The following is a 12,201-nucleotide window of genomic DNA, read 5'->3' as shown; positions in this document are numbered from 1 at the left end:
TTCAGAAACTTTGATTAAGCATCAAATATGGGCCAGCTGCTGTGTTGGACATTGAGGTCACACAGATAGAGACATGCAGCGCCTATTCTTTTTTTTTAATTAAAAAAAATTTATTTATTTAATTTATTTATTTTTGGCTGCGTCGGGTCTTCATTGCTGCGCACGGGCTTTTCTCTAGTTGCGGCGAGCGGGGGCTACTCTTCGTTGTGGTGTGCGGGCTTCTCACTGCAGTGGCTTCTCTTGTTGCGGAGCATGGGCTCTAGGCTCACGGGCTTCAGTAGTTGTGGCATGTGGGCTCAGTAGTTGTGGCTCCTGGGCTCTAGAGCGCAGGCTCAGTAGTTGTGGTGTACAGGCTTAGTTGCTCCGTGGCATGTGGGATCTTCCCGGACCAGGGCTCGAACCCGTGTCCTCTGCGTTGGCAGGAGGATTCTTAACCACTGTGCCACCAGGGAAGCCCCAGCTCCTATTCTTGAGTCTAGTTTTCTGTTTAATTGGGAGACCTTCCAGTGACTAAGCATTTTCTAGCCAGGGAGAATGGGATTAATTGAGGTAAGTGCATGAGAGCTTAGGAGGAGTGCCTAAGTCTGCCTGGAAGAGGCAGAGAGACTTCCTGAAGGAGGTAGCATTCGGATGCACCTTAAGAAGATGTTTTAGTCCGAGGGACTAGAATGAGTTAACAACAGGACAGTGAGAGAAAACGTGAATACTGATTGGACTAGCTCAGGATCATAGAATGTGAAAGTCATTTCCTTCCTTTACACTCCCGCTGTCATTTTAAAATTTATTGCTTTACCATTTTATGTGTGAAACCCAAATATTACCAAGTCCTCTGGTCTCTGTTTCTTTAATATTCAAGTACAATCCTCCAAATACAGTTTCCAACATTTATATATCTTGGAGGAAAAAGGGCTCTGTTTGTCTCACTGATCCCAAGCATTGACCCAGTCTCTTTCTTTTTTTTGTCCCCAAGCACTCTATAGAGGACTGTTGTGTGTTACAGACTTATATTGAAGGCTTAAGAAAAATAGATGGGGAAGACAGCTCAGTCTATAAACCCAGAACAAGTCTTTTCTTTTTCCAGGGGCCTCTGCCTGCTGCCATGTTGCTGGGGGTCATTCTCCCTTTTGTGTCACTTCTCTCCATATTTTTTCTTCCCTTAATTCCAAGTATCCCCTAAATTTCCTTTGAGCTTCTAGGGGAAACCACCCAAATTCCTGTTAATTTATTAGACAGACTATTTCAATTTTCCTAGTTGCAATTAATTGTTTCTGCCTGTGGGTTTCTGTAGGATTGTCTTCCTCAATTAAGCAAATGTCCCCCACCACTTTTTACCTCTGAACTTGCCAGCCTTCCCCATCAAATATAAACCCCCTGAGGTTGGGGAACTTGACTCATTCATGTTTATCTAATAAAGTATAATGTTTCACTCATAGTAATTATTCAAATAAATCATTCTACATGCGTTGCCAAAACCCCAGGGCTCTGCAAACATGAGATTGCATTTATCCCTGCATGGTGGTTTCTTCAACCTCATGCAAGACGGTTTGATTCTTCAGCTGTTTCTAATTGAGATTCTTCCAGTTGCTGATGAATCAGGAGGTAAACGGAGCATGAGACCTGAGGCTTAGCACTCTGCAGGACAGTGTCTGTTGGAATCTTGTGTCTCCTTTTCCTATAGAACCACAGTAGTCACAGGATGTGGGGCAAAGATCTGCCCTCCCCACCCACCAGGGATGACATCAGCACTGGGCAGGAAACTCCATTTGTCCAAGCCTGCAGAGGTCAGTGACTTCAAGTGGGATGGTGTTGGAGTTTTGGGTGCTTTCGGGACCCTGGTAAAGGGGCAGCTGGTAACTGGTGTAGATGGTCTTTTCCTCAGGGGACTGAGAGGTTACAGGATACCTCTGCCCTGTTTCTCTGTGATATTTTGTTCTCACCAATGACCTGAGGAACTTAAAAAAAATCTTCCTTCATTATTCATTGATCACTGGCTCTAGGATTTAGTTTGTCCAGATCTACAGAGGATCATTTAGTCAACTGGGGTTGGCCAGTGGTTCTTCCCATGAAGGACACTAATGACAATTTCTGGTCGTAAGTCCTGAGAAGTGACGTTGAAAGTGGAGTGGTCTCATTATATTTCTTATTGGTGAGTTTTCAAATCAATAACCACCCATCCCAGTAATAATGATTATTTGTAGACATTCTTCTGTTGGAAATAAGCTAAGCTTTATGTTGTCCTTTTTCTTCCAATTAGCAGCCTTAAGAACTTTGAAAATTCTTTCGAAAAAGACTTTCTTAGAAATAGAAAAATAACTGTTTGATAAATGCTTGAATCTCAAACAGTATGAGATTTCTGGGTTATTTTCTTTCTTCCCTACAGGATATATGTTAACTTCTGAGTAGGGTTTTAGATTTCAAAAATCTTAATTTTTTTTCCCCTTCAAAGGGGAGAAAATTCAGCCACATGTTATGCAGATTTCTGAGAGTAAGTTGGAGATGTGCTTGGCAACTGGTCATTCTCGTGGGAAGTAGCCCCACACGTCTGACCTGGTCCTAGGCTGACATCTAGCAGAAGGTCCTTAGGAGTCCCGAGTAGCTCTGTTGCAAATGTAAGAGTGTGGGGTGAAGTTCCAGAAGCACCAGCTCAGCGCTGGTGCAGTCAGGCCTGTCCCAGTGTGTTCTGGAGCTGTGCCTGGGTTTCCCACGATTCTTTGGATTGAGGAAGGTGATTTGGGTTCCCCAGATGTGCTCGGCTTTGGAGCGAGAAAACAAGTTTCTGGCTGAAATGCCACCCTTTCTAAACTGAGTAACACAAGCCCATGTTGGCTTACAATCAAGTGACAGGGCAATTTTTTTCTAACCGGAACGATTAAAGAAAAGAATAATGATGCTCATTAAAGATGTTAAGGCAGACTTACTTCAGGACCATCGCAATAGGTACAGGGACCACTGCAATGGGATTTCACAGTCGGGGAGAGACGTTAGGCTCAACTCTGAATACAGTCTGGACAAGTGGGAATTCATAGCTAAGGAGCAGGGTGGAGGTCAGTGCATGGAATACTAAGAGGAAACATTAAGGGTAAGGGGAATTCTGGCTAAACTGACCTAACAGGATTCTTTGCTGAAGGCAGGCCAGGGTGAGCAGACATCACCTGGAGGATGGTGGAGGGGGATCAGATAGTGAGGGTGGGGGAAGGTCCTGGGTAAACTCTTTAGCAGGGTTCTTTCTAAAACTAGATTTTTACAAGGAGGTGCACATATGGACCCAGGAGAAGGTTCAGGAGCCTGACTAAAGTTTGGCCAAGCGATGAATCTTTTTCAGAAGCCGCCTTGAAAATTATAGCTGTCTTCACACAACTTTAAGTTCCACTTCTATGAAATATCAGTGTGTAAAATTTACCATGGAATGACTGTGAGATCCACTTCTAAGATGAGTGGCTTGTGAGTCTTTTGTTTTGAGATAATTAGCGGTAGTAGGAGTAAAGAAGGTAGGAAGAGGGGTGTATTAGTCAGGGCTTTCCAGACATAGAACCAGTTTGCTCTTTCTCTGTCTCTCTGTCTCTGTCTTTGTCTATTTCTCTTCTCTGGGAGCCTTCTCAAATTGGCTCATGCAGTTGTCGGGTAAGGACTGGTAAGTTTGAAATCTGAAATCTGCAGTCCGGGCCGGCAGCCTGGAAGATCAGGCAGAAGTTGATGGTAATGTCTTCTTCTCTGGGAAACCTTAGTTTTCACTCTCAAGGCCTTCAACTGATTGGATGAGGCCCACCCACATTATTGTGGGTGGTCTTTTTTACTTAAGTCTACTGATTACAGATGTCTACAAAATCACCTTCACAGCAACACCTAGACTGGTGTTTAAATGAGTAACTGGGTATCATAGCCCAGCCAAGTTGACATGTAAAACTAACCATCACAGGAAGTAAAGCCGGAGTGTTTGCAGTGAGGCAGAAGGAGACTGAGGGAAAGGAAAGCTAGGTCTCAAGGTAGACTATTCTGGTATGGCAAGGAGGCAGGAGGGGGAAGGAGTATACTGACATCAGGACCATAATTCTGGGATGCACAAGTCAGTTCGGGTATTATAAGATGTTTTCTACTGAAAACGAATCCCTGCATCTGGGGGACCAAGGCAGGAAGTCATGTGGGTGGGGTGAGGGATGGTGGCAGCCACAGCTCTGAATTGTGAAATCTGAATGGTTGAAAGGCATTTCGCTGGAAAACGAAAGACAGGAAAAGCCGCCTCTTAGTTTGTAGTTTACCTGTAAAGATAAAGTGGATTCAGTAGCATCCCTTTGAAACTTGAGGAAAGGAGATCTTAATGAATATCTTAATGGAATCAAGAAAAAGGCAATGAAGGGTAACTGTATAGAGGCCGTTATTACTAATTTAAGGTGTGTAAAAATGTCATTATCGACTGCAATGTGCTGGCTTTATCATTGTTTGTTAGTAAATACAAAAATATTTATTAAAGAGTCCCTCCACCTTTTCCTTCAGCCCTGATTTTCTTGTCAGGTTACTGTTACAGCTGGGAATTCTCCTGCCAGGAAGACTTTTCAGGGACCCAGCCATCTAGATTTGGGAGGGATTCTGCTATTGGCTCCTATATATAAAAGCAGAAGCATTAAATTCATCATCGTGTATATGATACAGTAAGTCTAATGGGACAGTGGGAAAGATTTATGCTTCAATTATTAATATTTGCACTATCGATACATTTAACAAAGCTCATTCCTCTTCAGTAAAAGACAACCATTAACCTCTTCTAAACTAAGCATTATCAAGTTGGGTAGTTTAAATTGATCCTTCAGTGGTTGCATAATGTTGAAACTTAGTGTCCTCCGGCTCAGTGCCTCCCCTCCCCAAGTGTGGAAACGTTTGGTTTTCTTGTCTGATGAAAAGGAGAAAAATAGAATGTCTTCTTTCTTCATCTTCTTCTGTAATCCTTCTTGAAAATGACCTTTAAGTCAGAAAACATCACATACTTGGCTATAGATAGTCACCAAGACTTTAGTTTTTGTAGTTGTAATGGACATCAAGTACTGGTGGGGCCTCATAAAATCCGTAAGCTGCCTTGTAAAACTGTCCAGGTTTCTGTTTGGATACAGGATCTGACGGTTTCAGGAGCATATGTGATTTTTGTAAACTTTTATTCTGGTTAAAAATTTAAAAGGGAGCTACTCGTAATGTCTTTAGCATTACCTTAAGCTATAGTAGGCCTATAAAACAGTCATTGAGATGCTATTGAAAGTATATGAATGATAAAACAGCTACAATAAGAAAAGCTTTAAAAGAGTACCTTGGTCTTGGTAGCCCCCTTCCCACCCTTTTGCAGAAGGGCTTCTGGGGCCCTGTGGCAGGAGTGGTTTGGCTGTACTCTGGCTACGTCCTGGGCAGTTAAATATTATTTGGGAGTCAGGGAAACTGTACCTCCTTTTTCTTTTTCTTATTAGGAGTAAAGGGACATTTTCTAGGTTGTAAATGGCAACAAACCACAATGCAATAATATTCCTAAGAAATCACCTCAGGCTACTTTGTTTATATGAGATATTTATAAGGGCACAAGTTTTATGAAGTTGTTTTATTGGTAAAAGTCAAAGGCACTAATAGCCCAGGGCCATGTGGGTTGTGATGGAACAACTCTGGGATTTTGGAGCAAGAAATTCTGGATTTGAATCTAGGTTCTGTTCCTTAGGAGCTTTGCAACCTTGAGCAAATTGCTTAAGTGCATTGAGTCTTAGTTCCTCCTTTTATAAAATGGAATTAATAATAATACTTATAACAAAGAGTTACTGAGAGAATTCTAGAGATAACTCATACCAAGTATAGAGAACATCACTGGTAACATATCTGTTGTTTAATTATGTTAGTTCCTTTTTCCCTTCTGCTGTTTTGAGATTATTAGTGATCTAATATGATGTCTATGATCTTGGTATTACCACCTACTAGACATCTCTTTTTTTTTTTTTTTTTTGAAATTCACGTTCTTTTATTTATTTATTTATGACTGTGTTGGGTCTTCGTTTCTGTGCGAGGGCTTTCTCCAGTCGCGGCAAGTGGGGACCACTCTTCATCGCGGTGCGCGGGCCTCTCACTGTCGCGGCCTCTCTTGTTGCGGAGCACAGGCTCCAGACGCGCAGGCTCAGTAATTGTGGCTCACGGGCCCAGTTGCTCCGCGGCATGTGGGATCCTCCCAGACCGGGGCGCGAACCCGTGTCCCCTGCATTGGCAGGCAGATTCTCAACCACTGCGCCACCAGGGAAGCCCCTAGACATCTCTTTTTATAGCTATGAAATGGAGCTGACATTTGAGATCACAATGAAAAAATGTCCTTCAGTGGTGTTAGGAAGTTCAAGAAAGTTGCATTGATCAAGAGTCTTGAGATCCTTAGAAGAATTCTACCAAACCAGCTCCTTCCACTTTCTTTATTTTAATGTATATAAAACAAACTATTTTATTGAAAGTTAGTATATATTCAGAAAAGTGCACAAACTACAAGTATATAGCACAATAAATGATCACAATGTGAATAATTCTGATAAAATTACCACTAAGATAAAGATATAGACCTCTACCAGCACCTCCAAAAATGCCTTCATGACCACTTCCAATTACTTCCACTTTCTTCTCCCCCTAAAAATCATGAACCTGACTTCTCACACCCATTAATTAGGTTTGCCTGCTTCTGAAACTTATATATATTGAAATATATTGTTTTGTGACTGGCTTCTTTCACTTAACATTTTTTGTGAGATTCATCTATGTTGTTGCCTATGGCAGTGCTTCATTCATATTTCTGCATATGAATGATAGAATACATTATTTATACATCTGCTGTTGTTAGATATTTTGGTAGTTTCTAGTTTTGCCTATTGAGAATAGTGCTGCTATGAACATTTTAGTATATCTCTTTTGGTGAACATATATATGCGTTTCTGTTGGGAAAACACCTTGGAGTGGAATTGCTTTCTCACCAGATATGCGTATATCTAATTTTAGTAGACTGCTAAACAATTTTCCAAAGTGGTTTCACCATATGATGTACCACACTTGTACCCCTACAGGTGATGTCTGAGAGTTCCAGTTGCCACATTTGGTACAGTCTTTTTGATTTTAACTTCCCTGATATGTTGGGTGGTGGTAACTTACTGTGATTTTGATTTGCGGTTACCTGTTGATTAACAACCTCGAACACCTTTTAATTTGTCTATTGCCCATTTAGATTTCTCTCTTTTTCTGTTCTTCCTCTCTCCCTTCTTCCCTGTCTCCTTTCCTTCTATACTCCCTGGCCACCCATATTTCAGGTTTGTGCTACTGCTCTGTAAGTCTACATATTAGTCTGAACTTGGGCTACTCATTAAGATTGAAAAGGACTGACGCAAAGAGGGCAACCCAGCACTGGTGGGAAAGCACATATCTGGGATCAACTTTCAGGTATTCTGCCTGTCCTTGTGACCTTGGTTGTTTTTGCATTATGTCTTGGGTCTCTCTCTCTCCTTTTTTTTTTTTTTTTTTTTGGTTAGTAAAATAAAGATACTTTAAATGATTTATAAGGGCACTTTCATCTCTGGCATTTTGTGATTGCACATATTTTGGCAGAACTTTTACCATATTCTCATTGCCTTTTGAAATTTCGCCCTAAAGTGATCTGGAATAGTGACTGTAAAAAATGAACCCAAGAGTCATTGTAGTGTGGGTATAACTTGTCCCTTAATCTTACTGACCAAGGGACCTGGGGGAAATAGGATGTGGCAGAACTGAGGAACTTAACGGTTTTTAGGAAAATGGAGAAATCTCTTGGTGACAATACGAATCAGAAGCCATATGGGCTGAAGTAAAAATTGGAAGTCCCTAAAAGTGGTCATAGTTCAAACCTTTCTTGAGAATCATGATTGTGTTTATTCAAGATGTACTGAAATTTTTTTTTTTTTTTTTAAAGGATTTTCTTATTTATTTATTTATTTATTTTATTTTATTTTTGGCTGTGTTGGGTCTTCGGTTCGTGCGAGGGCTTTCTCCAGTTGCGGCAAGCGGGGGCCACTCTTCATCGCGGTGCGCGGGCCTTTCTCTATCGCGGCCCCTCCCGTCGCGGGGCACAGGCTCCAGACGCGCAGGCTCAGCAATTGTGGCTCACGGGCCCAGCTGCTCCGCGGCATGTGGGATCTTCCCAGACCAGGGCTCGAACCCGCGTCCCCTGCATTGGCAGGCAGATTCTCAACCACTGCGCCACCAGGGAAGCCCCTGTACTGAAATTTTGAATTAGCTGTTTGGCTCCAGCCTCTTCCTTGCCTCTGTCTGTTCATAGCGGGACTGGAGACCCTCAGCCAAACATGCCACCTAAAGTTGCCTGTGATCCAGCAGAGGACTGAGGGATTGGTGATGGGTGGGGGGGGGTCACTGGGTGGCTCCAAGGCTCCCCCCTCCTCCAGGCACCCCCACTATGATCCTTCCACTAAGGGGAGCCACCAGGGAACTTAGACTGAATTCAGTCACTGCCTGACAGAGCAGCATTTTCTCAGATGGATTTTTAAAAAATACATAAGCTTTGTGGTTTTTGTTTTGTTACTTACAAATATTTTATTTTATATCAAATTCTAAGACCACAGAAAAATGTTAACAGCATTACTATTCTATGCAATCAATTTTAAAGATACATATAAACAGACTGTATGTCTATAGTGATTAATTTAACCAGTTCCCTGTGTAGACATTTAAATTGTTTAGTTTTCCTGTAACAGAAACTATAAACATCCTTTAAGCTAATTCTGTATGCATGAGTCTAATTTTTAAAAACTTTTTTATTATGGAAAATTTCAAACATACACAAAAGTGGAAGGAGTAGTATAATTAATCCCCATGAATCCATCAATTAGCTTCAAGAATTATGAACACATGGCCAATCTCATCTCATCTGTATCATTCTGTTGTCCCCTCTCCATTTTTTTAAGCAAATCTCAGACATCATATCATTTTATCCTTAGATAACTCAGTGTGTACTTCTAAATGATAAGAACTCTTTATAAAAATTGTGGGGCTTCCCTGGTGGTGCAGTGGTTGAGAATCTGCCTGCCAATGCAGGGGACACGGGTTCGAGCCCTGGTCTGGGAAGATCCCACATGCCACGGAGCAACTGGGCCCGTGAGCCACAATTACTGAGCCTGCGCGTCTGGAGCCTGTGCTCCGAAACAAGAGAGGCCGCGATGGTGAGAGGCCCGCGCACCGCGATGAAGAGTGGTCCCCACTTGCCGCAACTAGAGAAAGCCCTCGCACAGAAACGAAGACTCAACACAGTCATAAATAAATAAATAAATAAATAAATAAATAAAAGAACGTGAATTTCTTTAAAAAAAAAATTGTGGTTGTCTCTCATGTTTAAATCATATGTGTACTGTAGAAAAAACTGGGGAGACTAGGTAAGTGTATTAGCTTTCTATTGTTGTGCAGCAACTTACTACAAACTTAGTGGGTTAAAACAACATGTATTTGTTAGCTCACCGTTTCCATAGGTCGAATTCAGACATGGTTGAGATGGATCCTCTGCTTCAGGGTCTCACCAGGCTTTAGTCAAGGTGTTGGCTAGTGCTGTGGTCTTACCCTGTGCTCAGGGTCCTCTTTTAAGCTCATCTGGTTGTTGGAAGAATTCAGTTCCTTGGGGTTGCAGGACTGAGGCCCTCTGCTCCTAGAGGCCATCCAAAGCTCCCTGACACATGGCCCTCTCCAGAGGCCCCCTTGCAGCATGCAGGCTGCTTCTTCAAGCCAGCACGAAGAGAAGTCTCTGATGGTAGACCAGTCCTTCTTTTTCGCACTTTCACTTGATTAAGTCAGGCTCATCCAGGATAATATTTCTTTTGATGAAATAAAAATCTACCAATTTGGCAAAATTCCTTCATTTTTGCCATATTGTATTGGTTAGAGGCCAGTCACAGGTCCTACCCATACCAAAGGGGTGGAGACTATATTAAGGCATGAGCAATAACCAAGAAAAAACAGTACCTGGTATTCTATCCTATTGCTAATTCACAGCAGGAATTGGCAAATATTTTCTGTAAAGAGTTAGATGGTAAATATTTTAGGCTTCGTAGGTCAAATGGCCTTGTTGCAACCGTTTGACTATTCAGGCAAGTTGCCACAGAGAGTATGTAAATGAAGAAATAAAACTATTTACAAAGACAAGAGGCAAGTCACATTTGGTCGGGGGGCTGGTGTTTGCTGACCCCTGACTTAGGATATATGATGTTCTAATATACTTTTCTTTCTTTAAAAATACACACCCATGAACAATGCCACTGTACTGTGATATTGTTGAAAAATCTGCTGAGTTGTGGTCATGTCTTATGTGCACTAAAAGAAAGTGATCTAGATTGGGGTTGACATATACACACTACTATATATAAAATAGATAACTAATAAGAACCTACTGTATAGCACAGGGAATGCTACTCAATGTTCTGTAATGACCTATATGGGAAAAAAATCTAAAAGAGAGTGGTTATATGTATATGTATAACTGACACTTTGCTGTACAGCAGAAACTAACACAATATTGTAAATCAACTATACTCCAATAAAAATTCATTAAAAAAAAAGAAATAGTGATTTAAAAATCTGTTCATACATTTCTTATAGAGTCACCTTGAGGACATTAGTCTTTACATGTCTCAATAACTCCTACCACGAAGCTCCATGTGAAGGTCTTTCTTTGGAACTTAGAGGCAACAGAAGTTTTGCTCCTCCTGACTAATTCTTTTTTCCTATTACAAATGTTATGTAATTCACCGCATTTCCCTCTTTGTTTAGGCTTCCAGGAAGCTCAGAGTTTAACTTGAAATGCAATTACTGAAACTCTAAAGACCTGACAGATTGCATACTGGGCTTATCTGCCCAAGGCATTGATATTTTATCTTGATTTTAGCTTTCTGAGTTTCTCTAGCTTACTATTATTTCATTGTGTAAGATTCTTTGTGGAATAACATTGAGTAAAAATATGAACTTCTAGTCCTTAGATTCAAAGGAACTACTAAATTTATATTAATAATAGGTCCAAATTAGAAACAACCCAAATATCCATCAAGAGGAGAGTTAATAAATTGTGGTACCATCATATGATGGAATTTTACACAGCAACAAAAAAGACCACACTACTGACACATGCTACAGCATGGAAGGACCCCTCAGACATGGTGTTGAGTGGACGAGGCCAGACATAAAATAGTAGGTACTGTGTAATTCCATTTATACCAAGTCCAAGGACGGTCAACGTGAATGGAGGTGATGAAGGTCAGAAAGGGATTGCTGTGGGCAGGAGTGATTTCCTGGGAAATGGCAAGAGGAAATCTTATGGGGTGCTAGAAATGTTCTAGATCTTGAACTGAGCTATTGTTATTGAGTGTCTGGACCAGTAAAAAATCATCAAGGTATAGGTTTAGGATTAATATACTTTATTCACTTCACTGTGTGTATATCCAGCTTCCCCCCCAAAATAGAACTTCTAATAATACAGCTTCTTGCTTATTTCTCTTCCATGTTTATGCCCAGGTGTCTGTTGGAAAAGAACTTTAAAGTTGATCTCAAAGTTTTCCATAACTTTTTCATTTTCAAAAGTTCATAGGTTAGTAGAAATTGTACACTTTTATTATACCACATCTCTCAAATGCGTAGCTGGAAAAATAGGTAAAGACAGCTTCTCAACCACAAAGGCAGGTGAGTGTCTGTGACTGTACTGTTGATCTACCCCATAAAGTGGCTGAGAGGGTGTGCGGGGCCTGGAATCCGGCCCTGGGCTACTGGCCAAGCTCAGTACCTAAGGGTGGTGTCTGCCTACAGTGACACTTTTTCTAATAATTTGCACTTAGCACAGGTCAGTAGCAGCTCTACACAGAGATAACACTTACGGTGTAATGTTAAATTTTTAGGATTAAGAGTATATTTGGTGATCTTTAGAATAGAAACCCGTTTCTGCCTGCGTTTTTGCAACCCAAGGAATATTTTATAAAATAGAATAGCAAGAATCAATATCAATATCAATTCCCTCTCCTTACTTTGCACGTGTACATTCTCCTTAAGGATGTTAAGAATACAACATCTAGTTGGCCTAATGATGGCTTAAATGGGGCAGAGCCATATGGCGTTTGGGGGAGAGTGAATTTTTGCTGACATAAGAGATCCATACTTTTAGCTGAGGCCCCTGAGAAAGATTGAGCTCATCTT

The sequence above is a fragment of the Balaenoptera acutorostrata genome, chromosome 6 (assembly GCF_949987535.1).
Source record: "Balaenoptera acutorostrata chromosome 6, mBalAcu1.1, whole genome shotgun sequence".
Lineage (NCBI taxonomy): Eukaryota > Metazoa > Chordata > Mammalia > Artiodactyla > Balaenopteridae > Balaenoptera > Balaenoptera acutorostrata.
Note: the sequence above shows the minus strand (reverse complement) of the source record.